Genomic DNA, 22,891 nt, shown 5'->3' with positions numbered 1-22,891 from the left:
AGTAAATACTGGGCTCGTTGAGAAGTGGCATGATGTAGTTCAAACCATAATAAAATCACTCTTCCCTTTCAAGCCCTTAACATAAATATAAGCACATGCCCCCAAGGGAAGCATCAGTGCCCGCCTCCTTCCCCCTCCCGCGGTTACCTTCTGAAAAACCAAAAAGAGCTGCCAGCCCCGTTATTTATTCAGTGATAACCTCACAACAGCAACGCAGGGCCCCAGGGCAGGGAGGCTCAGTGGCAGTAATTCCCCATTTGCAGGGTGTGTAATGCTTCATCTCCATCACTCACAGGTTTTAAATTGCTATTTTATTATTATTTGAGAGCTCACTTCAGTGTACCTGGCTTTACCCAGGACACGGAGCTGCTATTTGTAGTCCAGTCGTGACCTGGCTCTCCCAGGGTTTGTCAAAGTTTATCCCAACCAGATCCTTACCTAGGTTTTGACAACAGCAGACATATTTTCTTGAATTGAGACCAAAGTGTTGATGCTTATCATCACAGCTAATGACATCTGGCCTTTGGGAGCAAAGATCCTAACTCAAAATGCTGGCTGACTCGAGCCACCCAAGTCAGCAGAAATCCCTTCTCTCAGGGGGCAGGATGAGCTCCGTGTGCTATGCCGTGCTGTTTATTGACTTTTCACGTATTATCATTGGCCAACAGGGAAGAAATTCTTTCTAACTTAATCATACAGCTACAGCAGATTATTTGGTTAGGTAAGAAACACAGACACTTTCTACAGACAGCGTCCTCTGCGTGAACCCCCTGAAACTGCAGTAACATATATTCTCATAGCCTGCTCCACTGCAGTGTAGCCGTTACCAAAATAAACTACTTTTGATTATAGGACTACCCAGGCTAAGCTTCAGTTCTTAAATAATTTCACTAGCTAATCCACTTTAAAAACTTTGGTAGACAGCATTTCTGTCCCCATAAACTACTCTGGTGCAGTAGAAAGGTAGGGATTTGTCTGTGATTTCTGTATCTAATTGGAAAATCATTTCAGCTTAAAAATAACAAGAGACAATAAGGTTGGTCCCATACTCCCTCCACAGGCCAGCATCAGCCCATTTTATATGTGGAATAGCTTGCAAAGCTGTTAACTGTTAACGAAAGACAAATGCTGTATAAGCCTTGTTACTTTACAAGCAAATAGGGTTTTGAGTGTGTTCAATTTTACATATACAACCTCACAGGCCTAAAACAGCCTCAATTTTCATGTGTGACCCTTCTGAAAGTGGAACATCTAAATAGTGAAGAGGCACTCAAAATTCACCTGTAGTTTTGGAAAAACCTTTTGTCAGCATCAGACCGCTCCTTCACATAAGTCAGTAAACAGATTTTCTTTATTTTTTTTTTGCACTGCATTGGTTAATTTGGCACAATTTTAAAGTAAAATCACGACAGTTCACTCACACCAAACACTAGGAGAAAAGCAAAAAGAATTCCATGTTTCCTCCTGGACAAGCTCCTCCTTGAGCTCACTCTCACATCGTCCCCCCAGATTTGCACACTGTGCCTGTGGACACATGTACAAGTGCTCTGCCGTCCCCCTCCCACAAATGTTTCTGCTTTCTCAGTGCCTTGCAGTCCAAGCCTGTTTTATTTTCTGACTGCATGCACAGGATGAGGCCAGAACTCTGCCCTCCTACATCACCCCTCCTACATGAATGATGTGAAGTACACTCTGACTTTTTTGTTCTCGACTCTGCCACTTCCCAAATGCCTTTTGTTCCCTTTTTCGTAAGTTCACCTTCTTTTCTTTTCAACTCAGAGTCAATATTTTATTGATATATTCCTGCTGACTGGAGAGATTTGCCTGCTGTTTATCACTGAATTTAAGAGTGAGCCAAAGCAAACAGTCCTAAGTGAAATAATAAGCGCTGCTTGCCTTCCCCAGAGTGCACAAGTGCCCTCTGATGGCCCGTCCTTCCCGCTGGCCCTCTCCCCAGCCCCACCCACCAGCCCAAGGTGACAGGCACAGGCACGTGTTGTCACCCTGAAGTGTTGGGAGAGCAGAAGCACAGGCCGTGAGCTCCAAGTGGGATGCGATGGCCTCAAGTGCTTCAGCCTTACCAGAGGTGAGCCTTTTCCTTCTGAAAGGATAAATAAATCAAGGCAGCAGTCTGGCCACTTTATAAACTTGAGCTGCAAGCCCATAGATGAAAATCATTACACTGGATCAGAGATCTCACAGCGATTCCAATTCCCTCCTTCCCTCTGAACACATCTCATTCAAGCAGTGAGGCTTCCCAGCCCTTCACACATCCCATTCACACACTCTCTCCACAGTCCCTAAGACATCTGCATGCCTAACTCCATCTATATGAAGAACTGCAAATATCTAGGGAGAATGCAACCATAAACCAGAATGGAGAGATCCTCGTGGCCCGTGCTACTCGTCCTTCACCACTGTCTGCAGATCACAGGGACCTGTGAAGGATTTACAATAACAAAACAAAACAAGATCTGGATTTATTTGAACCAAAGGCATCTGGAATAAATGAAACCTAATTAGAGAGAGTGGAAAATGCATGACTGTAATTTAGTGAGGATCATTTCAAGGCGCTGCCTGCGACAGTACCTTTGTGTTGCATTTCCTTTTCTTACATGCTTGGTTAACACTTTTTCCTCTTTAACCCCTATTTTTAAACTCTGGGGTTTTTTTTGGTTGTTTGCATTGCTCACACTGTATCTCATAATAAGTCTGCAGATTTATTAATTTGATTCAAGTCTAGCTTTGAAAATGAAAATGCACTGCCAGACTTCTCTGACTTATTATAGGAACATGGCGAGTTTGCGAGCTTTGCCATTATAGCCTTCGTTTCCACAGATAAACAACACAAATGTATGTGCCTTGTCATGCAGAGTTATCACCACAGACAATAGCAATTTAAAAGTACTCACCAATTTCAATTGTAATACAATTAATCAGTTTTAATGTGCAAAGGATAAAAAATGCCTTTGAAATTTTAAGTATTTACTGTAAGTGGGTCAGTTCGTTTTCTTAGAGGGAGACTTGAAGGGAGCAGTGAAGGCATTGCATTTAATACTTGTGATTCCCTAAAGGATCTGGAAAACGTTTGGTATGCCTTTCATTTGTTGGATTTTTGTTGGGTTTTTTTTTGTTTGTTTGTTTGTTTTTTGTTTTTTTGTCTGTTTGTTTTTCTTCAGAAAGAAAAAGAGCTGTGCTCTGGTGGGCACAATGCTGGCTGAGGATTTGTGCCTGCAGTCCTGACCTAGGGGACTGGGCCCACTGCCTGCCCTGTGAGGAAATATCCATGCCCCATTGTGCCCTTATCCCTCAGCACGCAGGGACACGGTGTGATGGTGCCTCTGAAGCTGTTAGGGCACAGCCTGATGATAACCTGGGGCATCACTGCCCAGTCTTTGCAATCCCAATTCAATCCACAGTTCCCCTTTGCTGGAAGTATCGTGACTGTAAAGCAAATGGCAGTAGCATGGGAAACTGTCCAGCTCCACAGAAATAGGGCTGTTTCAAGAAGTTAAGGGTACGTTTCCACCAACTCTTAATGAACAACAGTGGTGATGAACCGCAACTTGTGGGAGAGGTTAACTCCGAAGGGGGATTACTGTGAAACGTGGAGCTGTCTCAAATTAGACATGTTGAAAAGCAAACATACTCAGGGAGATATGGTATCAAAAATCAAATTTTACATGGAATATTCTGTTTCCAAACTGAGCCGTATTTATTTTTCCACTTTTAGTGGAAACAGATTCAAGCTTGAGACCTCTGTCCTGCAGCACATGGAAGCAGGATGCTTCAAAAACCCAGCAAAGCCAGGAGATCCCAACGTGGGGAGAAGCCTGGCAGCTCCCCTCCTCCTGCCAGCCACTGCCCACTAAACAGCTCTTCTCTTTTCCACAGCCACTTCCATTCATGCAACCTACAGGTACTCGTCAAGAAAGAATAGAAGTCCCAGAGATCTCTGGCACAATGTCCAGTTGTTCTCTAGCAGCTGAGGCCTGCTGGGCGCCTGCTCCCACACAACACTTCGTTCCACTCATAGGTGGGGCACTAGTAGGCCTCATGGCTGGCACCATTCCTGCTCTACCTCCCCAGCCCTCCTACTGTGCCCATGAAGTTGAGTGTCTTCCACTGAGACCACAAGTGTATCTCCCATAGGACAATATCGCTACAGCTAGTGTCTTCCACAGGAAACACCAATTTTAGGCCCCGGACTCAAAGCTAAACTCAGTGAAAGAGCCCATCATCTCAGCAGGGTTTGAACCCTCATAGGAGGAATCAGATGGGGCTGAGAAATTTGAGTTCGTATGACTCTAGCCCATTGAAGATAGCTGACTCTGAACGCCACATAGCTCTGCAACAAATCTTTCATCACAAGATCCTGAGGTGTTTTGTAATGGAGAGCAATTACTGTCCCCTTGTTACAAGCAATAAAAGTGGGGCACTGAATTCCTTGTTCGAGGAAATCCCAATCTAATCCTTCCCTTTAATCACAACACAATAGCCACTTCCCGAGGCCAAGTCCCTCTGCCTGCAGCAGGGCTCTGTGCGTGGGTGCTGCTGCCGCCCCGTAATGGATTTCAGCAAGAGGATTAGTGGGGAGGAGCGCACTCACACAATTACAAATGACAACCAACGCCAGCACATTGCCGTTTGGTACCAAGTTTCCCACTGCTTCCCTATAATAGCCCCAAATGACATTACAAGCTGCAGCTCCTGCCAAAATCCACATGGGATAAGGATGGCTGGAGCGTCAGGGGAGGACGCAGGAATTGTTTGTGTACTGTTTTCCTTCTGCTTTTTGGTAGATGATTAAAAAAAGGGAAAATCTGTCACTGCTTTGCAGTTCCTTTCACTAGCAACACAGATTCTTCAGCATCTAGAAGAACAGCAACACATGTACACGGTTATGAGCCACAGCCAGCACAAACACATGAGCTTCGATGCCACCTTTCTGACCTCCAAATTTACATCTTTCCTGGGAGATCTTCTCAGAAATCCTCATTTTCAGGTAACCACATACTACTTACTAACTGGGGTCCCCAGCTAACAACCACCCCTGCAGATACCTGAGGTGGTACAAAAAGCTGCAGCAGTTTCCCAAACACCCAGTGCAGCTGTGAGTGCACAGCTGGACAGACGCTGTGCTGCTCAAGCCCAGCAGGCAACCATGATCATCTGCAAAGCTGGAAGATGCCTCAAAGTGATCGCACTGCAATAGCAACTCCACTGAGACTTCAGTGGGCATCTGGCCCCATATGCATTTTCATTTTTATAGTCTGGGAGCACTCATAGGACACTTGAGAGGAGACAATGATGTGACAACTTATTTGAAAGAGGAAAAATAGTATTTCTGGTGCATTGTTTTTTCCTATGGGTTTTTTTTTTGTTGTTGTTCTGTTTTTTTGTTTGTTTGTTTTGTTTGTTTGTTTCCCCCTGCATTGCTTGCAGTTATCGCATAAACCAGATCTTCAGCAGGCTTCAAAGCAACTTTTTTACTGGATTGTGAGTTTAGCTCCATACTATTGCTAAGGGTAATAAAGATTATGCTGGCTCCCCAAAATTTCCATCTCCTTAACTAACATCAGAATCCACATTTTCCAGTTGAACTTATTAGCCAAAATTTCTTTTTAATACCATCTGCTTTAAAGGCAAGCAAGGGGAACTCCACAAACCCTCAGTGCCACACCACTCAGGTGCTCTCACAAAAACTTGTTACATGCCACAGCAACACTCACATCCTGTGCCCAATTTTCCCAAGCTGGATAAAGCTTGCTGCAAATGCGTAGATATTTGTATAACATTTGAAAATGGAAAGTATGAAATGTAGTGCTCAGGGGATGGATACTGACATATTTCTACAACAATGCAGCATGGGAGCTGGTAGACCTCACCCATGGCTACATGGGTGTGGCTTCATCAGCTCTGCTGACTTCTTCAGGGTTTTGCTTAAAACAAAACAAAACAAAAAGAAAGAAAAGACAGGTTCCTATAGAAGGCAGCTCTGTGAATTATTGTTGTTTCATAACTTTCATAAGTTGCTGGCCCAGGAAGCCAACAGTTCTTAGTCACGCAACTTTCAGTCACTCTGCCAGAATGAAGAATGCCAGAGAAAACCTGAAGTTTGCTTCTCTTATATATCCAACCATCACATGGTGTTCATCAGTGAGGTTAATTCTGCCCAGAGACAAGCAGAAAGACACCAGCCCTGATTTCCCCATCCTCTCATCTGGGATAAGCACAAGCAGCAAAGGCACCTGATGTTCAAGAGGAAGCGGGGACCCTCAGGAAGAAAAGCACCCATATACCACAGCGTGGCTCTCCCAGCAACATTTAGGATCTGCAAGGGCTAAGAACCCATGGGACAGAACTGGTTCTCCATCCCCATGGACTCTGGCACCCTGCTCCATTACCACCATGTCCCCACCAGGGTCAGCAGCAGAGCTGTGATGCGGGGTTTTGGGAATGGCTTACTGATGGGCAGGCCTCAGCCCCACACCCCAGCTCAGCAGAGGCTGTTTGTGCAGCCGGCAGGCCAAAGGCCGGCCCTTCATCCCACCGCCACACAGAGAGCACATGGCAGGCCAGGCTGCCACGGGTGAGCAGACGTCCAAACAGTCCCCGGCCCTCAGACCCTCCTGGGGTCAGCGTCCCTCCTCTCCTGGTGGGAAAGACCAGGAGAAAGAAGGAGCAGAATGCGTCTGGAATTAAGGCACTAATTGTTGACACTTTCTTATAGTCCTGCAAATTCCTTTCCTTAAGTGAGTGGGGATGGGAGTGTGTGCCATGAATTAAGGAAGCACAGCTCCCACCTTGTGCCTGCAGCCCTGCTCCATGTGCCTGCAAGGGGTGTCTGTACCCTGCTTGTTCAATTTGAACTTTAAGTTAGAAGACTTCAAACTCAAGCTCTGCTTTGTTCACATGCTGTGAAAGGGTCTTAGAAACTGCTTATTTTTCTCAGGACGTATTATTTCAACAGTTGTGCTCTAATGCTCTTAAAAGTCCAAGTTTGCCTTGGACTGACATTAAATCTCTGCAAAATGGTAACTCTGCTACACCCTAGGACTGTTAGGTTTTAAATGATTATTCTTCATTACTGACAAATCAGCCTGAGAGAGCCCCTGGGGTCCTCCTCAAAGAAGGAGATCCTATTAGCCCTACAAATCATACTCAAGTTTAAGTATTACCCAGGAGGCAAAGTCTACAGAGAACTGACAGCAGCTATAGCAGCCCAAGCAGCAGCAGGAACGCTGCTTCCCTGTGCATCCTAAGAGCAGCCAGCAGCCAGGATGTCACTGCTCAATCTCTATCTCCAAGCTCCTTGGCAGGAGATGTGCTTTGGCACTGAGAAGGTCAGAAGTGAGGAAGACTGAAAGCACCATTCTTCTCACCCTAATAAAATTACAGCCCCTCTAACACTACTTTTCATTCCAAAAAACAAGCCATGTACCAATGCACTTCACTTAATTAGGTGCACAGTGCTCTTCCCCTGCAAGTTGCAGCAGAAGCGCAGCTCTCACGATGTGTCACCTCATGGGAGTGCGGGGTCACATTGAGGGGCACTCATATCCGGACCCACAGAGTAGGGAATGACGCGGGAAGAAGAAATTATTGCCTCTCGCCTTCCAGGTGCTCTCAGCAAGGACCACGGCTCCTTATCTCAGCTGTCACATAATCAGCAAACGTCTGTCTCACGACTCCGTTTAATTTAGGCCACAGGCAGAGCAGCCACGCAGTTCCACATCCCAAAACAAGCCAGCCTCACACACCCTTGAGCATTCCATGAGTGCATCCCTCCAGCAGCACAGCACCTTCTGGTCTGGCAGACCTGGGCGCTCACAGAGCATGGCCTGCTGCCTGCTTGCACAGCACTTACAGGTTAAGCACAACCCCCAGACCTGTCCTGTAAAACCAACACATTTTAGGCTTCAGACAGAACATCAGCCATCTTGTACACAGACTGCTGTGTCCTGCCCAAAGCCATCCATGCAGATTTCAAGCAGCCCGTCACAGCTCAGCATTCATCTCTCATCAGCATAGCAGCCATCTCTGTATGCTGCACATCAGAAAATCAATTCTGAAAGAGCAAACTCGTTTTTAATATTTACCATCCCCATTCTTCTTACTTTATTTCTGCCTTCAGATACGCGCTCCCGAAGTTCAGATTTATTGCCCTGACCCATTCCTCAGTCGAAGGGCAAATGCTTCCTCTCCTAATGACATCTCACTGAAGTTTTCAGGCACAACCACTCCTCACCCTCCAGCTCCTCCCAGCAGTGTTAACTCTGTGGAGTAGCTTTCTTGGGCAGACACAATCAAATCTGAACCTATCAAGGATTTCTGCCGTGGAAGCAATGCATTCTCAGTCACAATGCAAAACAAAGTTTGGGAAAGGGTTTCTGTGGGATTTTTGTTTCTTCTTTGATATTATGCTCGCTTCTACATGCCCAAGAAATTCCCATCCCTCACACGTAACTCAGTTTTCTCCTTCCCCTCCATCCTGAAGGGCCATGCCCCCATAAACAGCAAAGTGCAGTGCCTCACAGCACTGTCCAGGCTGGAAACATCACACTTAGGGCTCAGTGTGTGCTCCTGTTGAACCCCATCCCCTACTTTCCCATGGTTTGTAAGCAAGCAGAAAAAAGAGAGCCAAGCCCCACTGTCACGTTAACTCTTTATTAGCAGCCGAATGGCAGCAGCTCCGTAGTGCCCCACGTTAACGACAAGGGCTGCTCTGAGTGAGCTGAATGAGAGGTGTGCAGCCCTCATTAGACCCTCAATGCAGAAAATATGCAGCGGGGTTGCACAGAGAGCTGTCACCCAGGGGGTGTCTGTCAACATGAATGAGCAAACTGCCTCCTGCAGAAACGAAAATAAAAAAAGTTGGGGAGCGAAAAGACAAATACCCAGCAAACAAAATAAAGCCAGCCCTAGAAAGAGGCAAGGTACCAAAGGAGGCCATAAAACAGCCCCTTGAAAATAGTGAAGTAATGGGCTTACGGTTTTATTATTCACATAAAGTTTAGTGACTTCAAGACAGAGGCAAGGCCAAACACAACGCGCTATCCCCGAAAGCCGCGCCGTAACCCAAGCCCTCGCCCAGATGTCCTGCAGCAGAACCCACCGCAGGAGAGCCCCACGCACCCTGGTGCGTGCTTCTGCCTGGCTTCATCCAAACCCACGTCGGCTCTGCGTTATTTTCCTAACAATCTTTGAAACTGACAGAGGAAGCATAAAAGCCGGTCTCCTGCAAAACCGTTTGATACCACCTCGAGGTGTAACCACTTGCAGAAATAAATCAGGATTTCTCTTTAATAAACTGTTTATTATGAGTCTTTTGGACATAAATCGCAGAAGACGAAGCAGAGGCTGAGTTTAATAAACATCTCATCCTGCCATACAGGCGACCCTGGCACACCATGGAGTTAGGCTGTGCCCCACAGAGCCTCCGCACTACAGAGACTCTGATCCCCTGACTCCAGGGCCAAGGGCTCCCCGAGACCGGAGCCAACTTCACGCTGTGGGCACCGGTCCCACAAACTGTAGCCAACGGGCCAGGCTGGACTGGGCTGAACCCAGCTGGGCTGCGGGGCAGCACTGATTGTCAGGCACAGAGCAGGGCCTTGTGCGGGCTGTGCTGCCCGGCGGGGCGCAGGCGTTGCGTGATTTGGAGCAGCTTGCTTGACAGCTCGCACCATATTGTATTTATAAACACTGCGGAACGCAAAATGCTTCTCCTCCGTGCTTCCAAAGGAGCAGTCTGCAACACAACAGTCCCGCAGGGTGATCCCAGCGCAAAGCCGGCTCCAATTAAAAAAAGAGGCCCTATTAATTTCAGCAGGCTCGCTCAGGCAAGTAATTGCTTGGGATTCCACGTGGCACAGGACTGCCCGGCACATCACGTCTGCCAACACCCAGACCCACATTCCTGGCGTGACAGGGGCCGATGGTACCTCCCCGGAGGTGGCAGTGTGGGGTGACAGGGGCCAATGGGACCCGGTGCTTTGTCACACGCTGCTTACTGCCAGGTGCCACCGTGATGTTGGGAGCAGGAGGGTGGGAAGGGTTTTACCGGCAGCATTACAAAGCTCTCTTAAATTAAGAGGGGCTTCTGATCTGCTGGTGGCGAGATCCAGCCTGTGAGGAGCTGATAATGGGAGGAATGCAACCGTGGGATCCCAAATACACAGTACGCGTGGGACATGCAAAACAGCACTTCTCATTGGTAATGTTGAAAATAGAACATAAAATCTTCTTTCAAAAGCTCTCTCCTCCAGTAGAAACAAGTTTTGAATCCTGACCATACCTCCACGTGCTCAGAGAGTTCGGTGGTGCCAGGAGCCAGCAGTGCAGCCCTCTCCCGCAGCTCCGTGAGTGCTCCGTGAGGACAAGGCAGTCCTGACGAGGAGCGCCGCAAAATGCCATTTTTCAGAGAGCTGGGGAGCAGCGGGTTCCCAGCAGGCGAACCGGACCCTCTGAGCTGTCTCCCCGCTCCCTCGCAGCACGGTGCGGGCTGCTTGTGCCCCACACTCCCGCACTCTTCGTATGGGAACTGGGCTACGTCCCACCCAGACGAACCCTGCGAGCACACAAATCACTTGGGGTAGGGAAGGCTTCATCCCCACACCTCACTCTTCTTTTACACGCGCACAACTGCACCGCCTCTGCCTAACGCAAAGCGAGGCACGAAGCCCCGAGCGCTGCTACAGTGCAGCCCAGCTGCACGATGGCAGCGCGCTGCTCCACTCCTCGCCCGCTGCCACCCGCTCCGCCTGCCAGCGGGACGCGGCTTGGGACTGCCCCCTCCCCCGCCCGCCGCACAGCAGCGATACCCTGCGGTGTTACAACGAAGCCCTCTCGGGGAGGCAGCGGGCGCTCGGGAGCGCGTCGGCGGCAGCGGGACGCGGGGCGAGCATAGAGCCGCGCCGGGCTTCAGGGGTTTAAAGCATCAAAATGGTATCTGCGAGTGATTAAACGACGCTTTGTAGCCATTGTCTGGGCGCTGCCGAAATAAAAACACAATCCACGCAAATCCTCGGGCTTACATCCCACCGATCACTTTTTTCGGTCGCCACTTTTTTTTTGTTCCCCCCCAACTCCCTTTTTCGCTCCAACGCGGCGCTCCCGACGCGCTCCACCCGGCGGGGCTACAGCGGCAGCACCGGGCTGGCAGCGGGCGGGCAGGGCGGCGGAGCCCGGAGGAGCCGGGGCTCGGTGCTCGATGCTCCCTCCCGGTGCCCGGTGCCCGAGCCTTACCTTGCAGCGTCCCGTCACGGAGCTCCCACGGGGCTCGGCTTTTTCGGGGTGGGGAGGGAAGTGTTTGGTGAACCCCTGTTCCGACGGGGACGGGCTGCAGCGGGGACTGCGTCCCGCCCGTCCCTCGGCGCTTTATAGCCCCTTCTCCTCCCACCCCTCCCGCGAGGAAAAGGAGAAAAAAAAAAAAAAAAGGAGAAAAATAAATTAAAGCACTTAAAAGGGGGTGCCGGAGCCGGGGGGGGGAGGGGGGGGGGGAGGGGGGGAGCGAAGGGCAAAGTTTGGGGCGCGGAGGGCGCGAAGCGGCGGCGCCCGGCACGTCTCGCTGCTGCCGCCGGGGCGGGCGGCGGGGGAGCCCCGCGGCCGCCCCGCCCCACCGCGCCGCTCCGGGCCGAGGGGCGGTACCGGGAGCCCCGGCCCCCGAGGGAGAGGGGGGCGCGGGGGTGGCTGTGCGCCGCGGGACGGGTGCGGGCTGCTCCCCGGCGGCAACGGGGGCTGCGGCGTCCCGGCGGGGAGACGGCGATGGACGGCGCTCATCGCGCCTCCTGCAGCCCCACGAACGGCCCCGCTTCGCGTACGCGGTCCCTCACCTTCTCCCTCGCCACGTTTCACTCGGAAGCGGCTCTCGGGTTTGGGCAGTGACGGATGTTTCTACCCTTACCTGCGAGGAAAAGGTAGAAAGTATCATTTGTCACCGGGGAGCCAGAGTCTTTTCGTTTCTGTTCTTGGCACATCGCTCATAAAGATGTCAAGCGCTCCACAAGCATTAAACAAGTGATCACCGACAGCAGCCGCTCGGCAATTCCCCTGAAGGTACCCGTTCCCTTCCCTGCACGCCATATCCTACCTTCCGCAGACCTCGGGGGCAAAAATAAAATAAAACCTCTTTTCCCTCAGCAAAACTGCTGAGCAAATCTGACAGCAACGCCCTGGGGAAGGGACACGGATTGCCCTCGGCTGTAGGCAGCAATGAGCTTCGCTCTTCGAAAGCACGGAGCCCAGAAAAGCTCCCGTCTGTGGACACACGCAGCTGCCCAGAGCTGCCGATGGCCATCAGCGTTGCTCCGTTCCCCGTCACAACGCGGCAAACACTGCCCGACAGACTGCTCGGAAACATGAGTTTACCCAAAGGAGCCCAGAATCAAGAGAGAGAACCCCGTGGCAGCCCGAGTTTAGTCATCGTTCTGTTCTCATGTCCCTGTTTTTACACATCTTGCAACTCTATTCCTCCTTTTCAAATAGGATGAGGGTAGGAGCGTGGGGAAGAGGGGAAAGACGTGAAAGTTTAGAATTAATGTATGTATATCATAGAAGAACTTACAAATACCTGGTACTTGCATGCAGCATCCTCGCTTCTTCCTTCCAAGAGGAATGTTTGCCTCCAACTGCAACACCTCAGGAAGAAATACAAACAAAAGCTCAGCTCTCGGCACGTGTTTCTCCTCTCCTGCAGAAGACACAGGCACTCAGTAATACCAAATGCGAGAAACTAACGAAACAAGTCCAAATTAGTGAAGAAAAACAAGGGAAATTAGCCTTTCCCCAAGCCTTTGTAACATGCAGGAGCCAGTGGGGAGCTCTGCGCTTGGCTTAGGAGATGCGTTTACATTAGGGTCTCCTCATGGCAAAATATTGCTCCGGAAAGCCGGCAAAAATGGCTGGCTCCAGTGTGAGGTCATTAGAGGTAAAATATTGCTGCCCGGACAAGAGCTTGTGAGAGCGTGCGCTTTGCACACAGGCACACAGATTATTTCTAACCTGAGGACAGCTTTAGTGCTATTGTTCTTACAGGATACTGCTGTCTGTGATTTCAGTGCAAGCAGGACCACGTCCCCTGAATGTTATTTACTGAGCCATGCAAGCACCAACACTTCTGCGTGTGGATCACTGGTGCTTGGATGCTACAGATTCATCTCTGTCAGAAGTGTAGATCCCTGCTGGGGTTCAGGGCATAGCCTAGAACCATGCTCAGCCAGGGGAGCAGTCTGGCAGGTACTGAGGCAGGCAGGTGTATTTTAAAGGATGATGCTGATTTCCACTTGAATTCATTTGGCTGTCACGGGCATTGTCAAAGCACAGGGGAGACCCTACACTTAGTGCAGAGCTCAGGGACAGCTTCTGTGTGCACAGCCAGCAGGCTGAGCAGCTCACAGCACCCGTGGCAAAAGGGAAGTCATTAAAGGGCAGCTTCTTGTGCCAGGGCAGCAAAACTAAGACACTTCAGGGGAAGGAGATCAGGAAACTTCTGAGCAGCTTGACTTTGGCCATCAGCTTCTCTTTGCCATCTCTCAAAGAATGCCAAAGAATGGAGTTTTACCAGACAATAACAAAAAAAAAAAAAAAAAAACACCACAAAACAAAAAGAGAGCAAACCGAATATCAAAATAACAATGAGAGCCAAATCACTCACTCACATGTAGTTGTGATCTTTTATGCAGTCATGGTTCATTTAGTTGGGGACTGAAACTGTTTTGACTTAAGTGAGCAAACCAATATCCAAAATTTGGAACATCTGTAATTGGTTCACAAAGAAGGCAGCAAATTCTCTGGGTTGTGCGCTGTTTCTCCACGCTGGGAGCCCCTGCATGAGCAGAGAGGTGCTACCAGAAACAAGATGTATGTTACACATTACGGAGAGAAAAGGGGAGGAAATGTTTAATAATCCTTCCCACAAATAAATCTGAATAATAAATCTTTCTGGAACCAAAATGGAAACCTGCAATTGGATATTCTAGAAGCAGAGAAGAAGGCTAATTCATTGTATAAATAATTCATTGCAAATTTTAGCACCCAGCACTGCTGCACACTCAGAATGGAGGACAGATGACACTGTGTGTGCCTGCATGTGCGTGTTTAATTGTGTGTATCTATCTCTTTTTTTTTCACCCCATTATGTGACTGTCGTTGTGGTGCAGATCTGAAGATCCACCCTCAGTAATCCATTGATTAACGTTTGCTGGTAGGGAAAGGGTATCGTTATCTATTAACCTCAGAAAGCGCGACGTTATGCTGGACATATTGATCAGTGATAAGGCTGCAATGGCTTCAGCTCCCAGCCCTGCAGGGTCAGGGATGGACAGGGCAGCAGGGCTCCGTGGGACAACACTTGCTAGTGGGTGCATCCACACAGAGACAGAGCCACTGGGATTTGCCTCCCTTCCTTGCTTCTTGCAGTAATGAGGAACATTTCCTTTACCCTATCTCAAGAGGAAGAAAAATCAAAAGCAAACACAGCAGTTGGTGTGCATCTTGCAAGTTAGCTCAGCACTTCTTCCGCATCGCTTAAAAGCGCTGGTGTGAGAGGGACCAACTGAGACACCTCGACGGCAAAGTGCGGTTAATGCAATGTTGCAGCCCCCTGCCACGCGCCCTCCAGGCTTAACCCAGCTGTGGTGCAAGCTGCCAAGCTGCCACTGACCTTGAGAAAGTGCACATTTGGGCCGCTCTGAACTCATTACTCACCTATTTTATCCAATTATGGTTTATTTATTAAGCTAATTTTAAAATCTCTCGGCGCTGACTGTTTTACACCCCCAGTGCATTCTTTTTAATCCTACCATTTTATGAACCGATTAATAAGACCTTTTGCTCCAAGACCACCAATCCAATGCAAAAATCTAAAATACGATGCTATGGAGTCAAGCGGCGAACACCAGAGTTTCCCATAGCATTGCTGGAAATCATCTGCTGTTAAACACCGCTGCAGTGATTGTTTGATTTTGTCAAATTCTATATAATATTAGAAAAACAAATTAAAGATGGATAATTTTACTGTAAAATCCCACATCTGCATGTGCAAAACAATGGCGAGCAGAGCTCCCATGCTCCAAGCATTATTTCTTAATCATAATTTTATTCCACTGAGAAAAGAAAATTGGTGCTATTTCACATAATTTAAATAATCTAACCTACTTCCCAGATAAAATTGTTAGCAAACCATTGATTTAATCTCAAGTGTCCAATAGACCTCTTAAACTCAGATGCAAATTATCTATTCTGCTAATTAAAACAAATGAATTTAATAAAAGAGAATGGTACGATAATTAGAAGCAATACAAACTACAGGCTGCTTTGATCTAGAACACGCTCTCTTTAATTCTTAGGTGGCTAGGTGTTCCCACAGACATATCCCAGATCTAAATTCTCGTTATATTCCTGCCTTCAAAAAAATAATTGTTTTCGACACGTCACTGCAAAGTGTTTGTTTGAGTCGCTGATTTCAGTCACAGTATTCCACACTCATACCACAGAGACACAAATTCTTCTCTGAGCAGCACGATTCAGCTGCACGCATTGCTTTTGCAAGCAGTTCTTATCGACAAATAGGACATTCTGCTCACTGTAAAACAGGGCAAAACCAGTACTTGTGATTCCGAGGGCCGATCTGATGACTCCTAAAGCATTCATCTGTAAAATGCAGAGGACTTCTATTTGTTTGGCAGAAAATCAGGGCAGATTTGACAAACTGATTTGGGTTTGGGTCCTTTTGGAAGGACTCTTACACACAGGACAGCTTGGGGATGCCCTACACAATTCCCTCCAGACCACTGAAAAGTCCATTATATCAACCTCCATCTCCTCTTCCTCTCCTTCCCACCTCAAGGTGAAGAACAGTCTTTGATATCCTCCACTCCCATTTCAAGACTTGAGATTTCCCTTCTGGCTAACCAGTGTCAAGAAGAAAATAAAACTATAAAAAATAAAAAAATATATAAAAACTATAAAAGAAAATAAAACTCTATTCCACAGAAACACCCCAACTGCACTTGTGATTATGACATTTCTCCTTTTACCCTTTCCCAAAAGATCCAGAATCCCCAGCTGACAATTTAATGTGAAGATGTTCAGAATTCTTAGTATCTTTGCACGCCTGTGGCATATAATATTGCCGTGCATGTTAGGCATGGCTACATCTGTGAACGTGTTGGCCCATCTCACTCTGTGTATATAATCAGCAAACACTTGTGATTCCTAGGAAATCCAAACATGTAATTTATTTGATAAGACAGAAAACATCAAGGAAAAGAAAGAGATAAAAAAGGAACGGTCAGTCATAAGCCACATCATGGGAAGCAGAAATACACCATTGCTGGGAGAAACAGAAACATGTCTGAACTAAGGTTTGATTCTCCATAATTACTGACACAGACCAACGAGGAAACGAACAGGGGAGGCACAGGACCTAACCTGCTCCATTTTCAAAGCCTGCACTATGGGCCTTAACAATGCAGAAAGAGATTACATTAAGCACGGTAGAACATCTGGCTACTATAAAAACGTAACTAGAAGCCATACAGTGCTATAAGTATACATCCAGCTACATGAGCTCTTATCTAAGCATACCCAGTATCACCCTGTAGCTGACACCAACACTTTGTGATCTGACATCCACTTCTACAAAGAGAAGATCCAGGTAATGGTGAAGTAGGATAGTAAACTACAAAATGCTTCTCCTAAAGGCATGATGGAAGAGAATCTCATCCTACATGGCTTAGAATAAAAGCCTGTTTGACTGTAGGTTTTATCCCTTCTCACAAACACACACTGTGGGGCCCACCTTTGCATTGACTGAAGCCAGTGGCCATTCAGTGTGACTGCATTTTTTTGGTCAGTTGATGAAGATTAAAACGAATCTGATAGCAAACCAAACTCAGCTTTTACACTGCCCAGTAAAATTCTCAGCACGATAAGGATGGCCACATTGCTTTACAGAGGTGGGCCATGATAACGTAACTCATCAGAAAGTAGAATTAGTGATGTCCATTCATTCTGCCTTTCCCAAAGAAGGCAGCACGTTGCTGCGTTACACTAGGAGGAGCAGGGCACAAACCTCCTCACTGCTTGTACCACCCATGTTGAAGCAAAGCACAACATCCTGCAGGGTGGAGTGTTTACGCTGCCCTGTGATGAATTAGAGTAGCTGTTTGGTTACACGAGTAACTAATGGGTTTCTATAAATGAGTTTTTAAAAGTGTTTGAGACACATAATCTGTGAGGCGAGGTGCAGAGAGTGTAAGACACAGTTAATGCTGCTTTCTTCGCCACACTGGGAAGTTCGATCAGCTTTCTGCTTGGTAACTACGTGTCAGGTTGAATGCTTTTCCTCCTCACACCCCCATTGCACATATTTTCCTCTAAACCATTAAGCAAGTTTTCCAGTGCCGTGATTATATATGAATTTAATAGCTAATGGGTGGAAGAATTATAATTACACATGGGAAGCATGCTAAAGGGATAGAAAGATCAGAGAGAGCGTGAGCTGGAACAGCTCTGCCAGACAAGTCAGCAACAGGACAACAAGCACACCATGGAAAGCTTCAAGTAGCAAGAACACATTCCCAGTTCCCCCACCTCTCCTGCCGAGCGTTTCCAGTTAGCAGCAAGCGCTTGTGAAGCCAGGCTTGCTCAATACGAACAAAAAAATCCACTAAAAGCGAGGTCGATGTCCCCCCCCAACCCCCACCCTCCCGGCCCTGGCCGCGGCCCTCGGAGCCCCATCTCTCACACACGAGCTCCATCTCGTGGCCCTGCCCGGAACGCCAGGACAGTCGCGGACTTCTGCGCACAACCCGGGAGTCCGAGGGCAAATGGCCATTTCTGAGTCCCAGGGACAGACTGGGACCCTCAGGTTAAAAGTGCGAGGGCTGTCAGGGCTGGCCGCTGTGTCTGGGCTTTCTGTGGTTCTCCTCGTGCACGCATGCTGGAGACACCTGCATGGAAGTCGTAATGGATTTATGGGCGCCTCGATGGGAGACAGGACAGCTCCGGAGCTACACAGTTACCTGTTCTAAGGGTGTTATCATCATTTTGAATCTGTTGTTATTAAATATTGGATTATGTAAAGATGTTTCACTGAGTCTAAGTATGACATCTGTTTCAAAGATCTATTAATTGCTTCCCACCTCAAGCGAACTGATGACAAAGACCAATGCAGAAGATCAAAAGCTCATTGTAATAAATTGCATTGGCCAGGAAAGAAAAATTTAAAAACATCTGAGATTGAAATGATATTAAATACAATTATGCAAAGCTTAGAAACCAACATCTTCTAAAACAGCAGAAATTTGTCTGTGATTAAGGAATACCGCATGTGGGAACGCATGTAACTAACTTGTCTGCCTTCCAGTACACTCTCTGTGCTCCCTCTGTCACTAAGAGGAGCCTCCTCAACTCAGGAGGTAGCAGGACTCACGCAGTTCTGCAAATGGCTTGCACAACTCTGCAGATGCCCAACAAGCCCAGCTAGCTGGTCTGTTTTTATTTTTTTTATTTTTGTTGTTTTGTTTTTTGTGCTATTCACATGTTGTGAAGAGCAAAAGGCACAACAGAGATGCTCACTGTTTACGATTTCCTTGTGGCTATGCACATCAGAGCTATTCGAAAGAAGTTGTTTGCAACTCTTGATAAGAGCAAGGACTGCTCATTAGAAGATGGGCAATTAAAAGAAAAATGAGAGAAGGGAACGGAATGTTTGTGTGTGGTCCTAATGAAAGTCCATGGGAGAGTTTGCCTCAAGACATTAAGAAATCTGTGCAGATGAGCTTACTACCGAAGCCATCAGAGCCAAGGAGGAATTGACTGGATACATTTATTTAATCTTGCCTCTTCTTTTTACAACACCAGCTGGAAGAACACAGGGAGCCAGCTAAGTCAGAGATTCAGTGTGGAAAGAGCATCTCTGGACTGTGTGGCTAGAAATACATTTGGGGTATTACTGTTCCAAGTGGAGTCGTTTGCTTAATCATTTTATCTTAGCACCAGCTTTAAGGGTATCATACAAGCCAACAAACAATCTTTAACCGTGGTTTCTTTTCCCATCCCTTCATACAGAACCAACATTTATTGTCTGTAAACACCACTACCCACCATGCCAAAGGACTCTGAGGAATGTTACTAAGATTACAAGAATACAAGAAACATGCAGGCAAAGATTTCACAAGCCCCCAGTTTTCTCACTGAAATAGACATTCCTCTAGGCTCCACAAGGTACCTTTTGTCACCTTTTCTCAGCTTTCTGGGGATGATCAGAATCCAAACCTGAGAACAGTGATCCCCATGGAAAATGCATCTCCTCGAAGAAGAAACCATTAAAAACAAATGTTATGTAGTGTATTAGACAGAGCATACAGGCAGAGAGGACAGAGTCATAGCTAGCCCTGCCTCAACACCAAGTTAGATGACTGTATACCATTGACCATATTTTGATATCCTTAATAAGACAAAGTAGAACAAGAAGTAATGACCTTATGTTGTGCTAGGGGATGTTCAGGTAGGATACTGGGAAGAAATTATTCTCCAAAAAAGTGATAATGCACTGGGATAAGCTGCCCAGGAAGTTGGTGGAGCTACTTTCCCTGGAGGTGTTCAAGCAGTGTGGGCTTGTGGCACTGATGGATGTGATTAGAGGGCATGGCGAGGTTGGGTGGATGGTTAGAATGGATGAACTTAGAGGTATTTTCCAACATTAATGGTTCTATGATATTCACAATATTGAATAAAAACAGAGCATTCTTTCAGTGAAACGTGAGTATGATCATAAGGAAAATCCAAGCTGGCCACTCTCAAACACATTTCTACCTGTTATGGCTTTATCAAACAACTTCTGAAAGACAATTGTTCCTACACAAAATGAGAAGTATGAAACAGCGCACTTACAGTAACAGTCTGTACATCAGGAAAGTATCCTCATAGTCTTCAGTATAACCACTCAGACAGAAGTTCATCACATGCCTAACATCCCAAAGTTCAGAACACGCAGACTGTAATATCAAGAAAAAACATTATCTAAATGTCAACATTGTAAGCTGCTGACAACATCTGACTGTTCAAATGTCTTACTTTTATTCTTTATGGCTTGCCACCATCCCTCAGAAAGCCCCAGTAGTTCTGTGAGCTGAGGGGTCAGGGTGGAGATCTAAGAGGCTCTGATTGAGCAGCAGACTTGAATCTTTAAAATCAGGTTTATGGGGACAGATGTCACCTGGATGAGGGCTTGTGTTGATTCTGTGATCTTGCATAAGGGATTTCTTCAAGCTGATTCTGCTGAAGAGGCACTGACCTTCTCCGTCCTGCTGAAGCACCTCACTTTGGCTCAGTAAAGGATTCTAAGGAAGCAAAAGATGTCCAGTGGTCATCACCTAGCACCATATGAGCAATGCCAAAGGGTACAATGAGCCTTTCTGCAGCCTGCAGGCAAGGAAGAGACAATGTTTAGCTTTGGAGGCCCCTCGTCCCAACAAGAAAAACTGCACTGGAACAACAGCACACTTGTGTAAGCAGGACAGGCTGCTTTGGAGCCCAATTAAACTGTCATAGTAAACTCAAAGTGCCCTTATAAAAGAGTAAATAAAATAAATGGAAATGCACTTTCCCCTCATCAGTGTATAAAATGAAAGCAAGCACTAAGAAAGCCAGCGTGGTGGCAGATTTTCAAAAAGCTGGTGGCAGGGAGCAGTTTTTGGCCACCCAGATTTGCATAAAGCCTTCTCAGCACAGGTAAATTTTCCCAGTCTGGACAGACCTGGAGCTGGTGACAGCTGAACTCCAGGTTAAAAAGAAGCCTTTATTTTCTGTTACTTTAATGCTCTGCCCTGGGGACGTGGCGCCATGACCCTTTCTGTGTAACCTGGCTGGAAGTTATAGCAGTGAGTCTCTGCTCTCAAGCTGGGACCCAAGCTTTTAGAGCACAAAGTGGGATGTGTTCACACATGCAGGAGCTTCACAGCTCACACACACCATCCCTGGGCCACCTGGAAGCACCTGGGTTGGCTGCACGCATTTTTCCTGTAGATCATGGATCACCCGTGCAGTTTAACGGGGCCAGAACCAGCGTGGCTCTGCACATCCCCACCAGGTGTCTGCGGGCTCCAGAGGCAGAATGCCTGCAGAGTTTCAAGGAATGATCTGCAACAACTCAAAGCAGCCCAAAGAAGTTAATGGAGATTTATATGACTGCAACTGCAATATGAGTACGACTGCACTCCTTCTTGAGAAAGAAAGACAACGATGAAGGACAGCTGCTGAGCAGTCCTAAAATATCTGAGCCTGAACACTATCTAGGATACATAAATCAAGGTGCAATGTTTGCATCAGTTTCTTTTCAGATGAAGAAAGGCTTATGGTCTTCATAAAATTAAACTGTTTTAAAACAAAATTAAATTATCCTCACCAGCAGTAGCAGCGTTTACATACAGAAATCAAACAAAACTGAGTAAGTGGAATGAATCAGAGCCAAAGTGGAAGCTGTAGGGGATGTTCCTTACTTCTTCAGCATCCTCCCCCCTCCCTGGTGCTGCTCAAAGGTTTTTGTTTGCCTTTCCCACGTCTCTTATCTGTGCATCCAGATATGAAGTGCCTCACAACATGCTATAGCTTGAATATTTGCATTCATCAGGAAGAAAACTTTCATTAATAAGAACTCAATTATTTGGAAAAGCTTCCTGTCCGTTGAGCATTAACCTCCCCAGTTCTCATCCAGCGGGAATTTTATGTCCACATACCTCATTTGGCTCATAAAACGCAAATGGATGGTTTGTGCTGCTCAGGCACAAGGACTTGAGAGCAACGAGCATGAAAAGTGGAGCCTGCCACAGGCATCTGTGGAACAGTAGGAAGTTATGGCAAGCCTGTGAATGGTAGCACTGTCTGAGGCTCCCCGTGGGAATGCGATTAAATTAACAGCACATTCCGATTAATCACTGTTTTATTCTGGAAATTTTCCTCCCAGCCACCCAACAGGTATCTCTTAATGCAGAGCTGCAGCTCACAGGGGTCACCCGATAACAGCAGGCTTGCCTTTATGGTGACATGTTCTGCTTGTGCAGCTTGTTCTTTGAGTGTAGTAAAGAGCTGAGTTGTCCACAAAGTCTGCAAATATGGGGAAATTGCTCTTCCAAAGTTGTTCTGGTGTTGTTTTTTTTTTTTCAGGTCATTTATGCAAAAAATTTCATTTGAAATATTCTGCTCTTTGGGTGTTGACCATGTTTTCTGCTCTCATTGTCAGTCCTTCAGCATAACCAAGAGAGTTTCCTCTGATCACAGGTAAAAGGGATAGGTTACAAACATGGCACTGTGCAAAAAAAGGAAAAAAGAATAGAAGATGCAAAAAGGACATATTTCAAGCTCTTTATCAGTTTTAACCATAGTGAAAGAATCTGGCTGATACTTCACACCTTTCCTTCAGTAACGTTGGTGAGTGAGTGGCATACTTAATCAAAGAGAGAGGTGGTTTTGTGAAAAACTTGCAGCAGACCTAAGTACATGCCAGTTCTGTGGAGTAATACTATTGTCCCATTAAGTGGATTAATTTGATACTTCTGCTACTAAGAACTGAGCTTCAGGATGCCAGAACACAGGTAGGCACAAAATGAAAACTTCTTCCAAGAAAATTAAAGCGTTTCCCTCTGTCTCCTCAACTAAACCAAGTGACTAAATGAAATAAAGCAAACTAGTGATGAAAATGCCAATCGAGATGCTTTAGTTTTCATCAGAGCTGTAAGTAATCTCTCAATCAAGTTATGACATATAAATTCCAGAAGCATACATTCTTTTTTCCCAGTTCACAACACTTCTCCAAATCCTCCTTCAGCTGTTGGGTGAGCCTCAGCACCCTGGTCTATTGCCTCCCATTAGACCAACAGTGCTA

The 22,891-nt window shown here is 46.9% G+C and overlaps 1 protein-coding gene across 4 annotated transcripts in view; it reads right to left on the bottom strand.

The window, feature by feature from the left end:
* The window catches only part of NDNF (neuron derived neurotrophic factor), a 31,765-nt gene that overhangs the window by 5,347 nt on the left and 3,527 nt on the right, over positions 1–22,891 (bottom strand). For 2 of the 4 annotated variants that reach the window (XM_065736838.1, XM_065736836.1), the window contains 2 exons: positions 12,569–12,694; positions 11,838–11,908 (listed from right to left, as the gene is read on the bottom strand). The gene's annotated coding sequence lies outside the window, so the exon portion shown is untranslated. Of the gene's footprint in view, positions 1–11,250; positions 11,295–11,837; positions 11,909–12,568; positions 12,695–22,891 lie in introns of those variants that run through there. The other 2 variants (XM_065736837.1, XM_065736839.1) reach the window with 2 other exon arrangements.

This window comes from Cyrtonyx montezumae, unplaced genomic scaffold (assembly GCF_038088225.1).
Source record: "Cyrtonyx montezumae isolate F1298 unplaced genomic scaffold, pur_monq_1.0 scaffold_2, whole genome shotgun sequence".
Lineage (NCBI taxonomy): Eukaryota > Metazoa > Chordata > Aves > Galliformes > Odontophoridae > Cyrtonyx > Cyrtonyx montezumae.
Note: the sequence above shows the minus strand (reverse complement) of the source record. Positions and strands in the feature narration are given on the sequence as shown.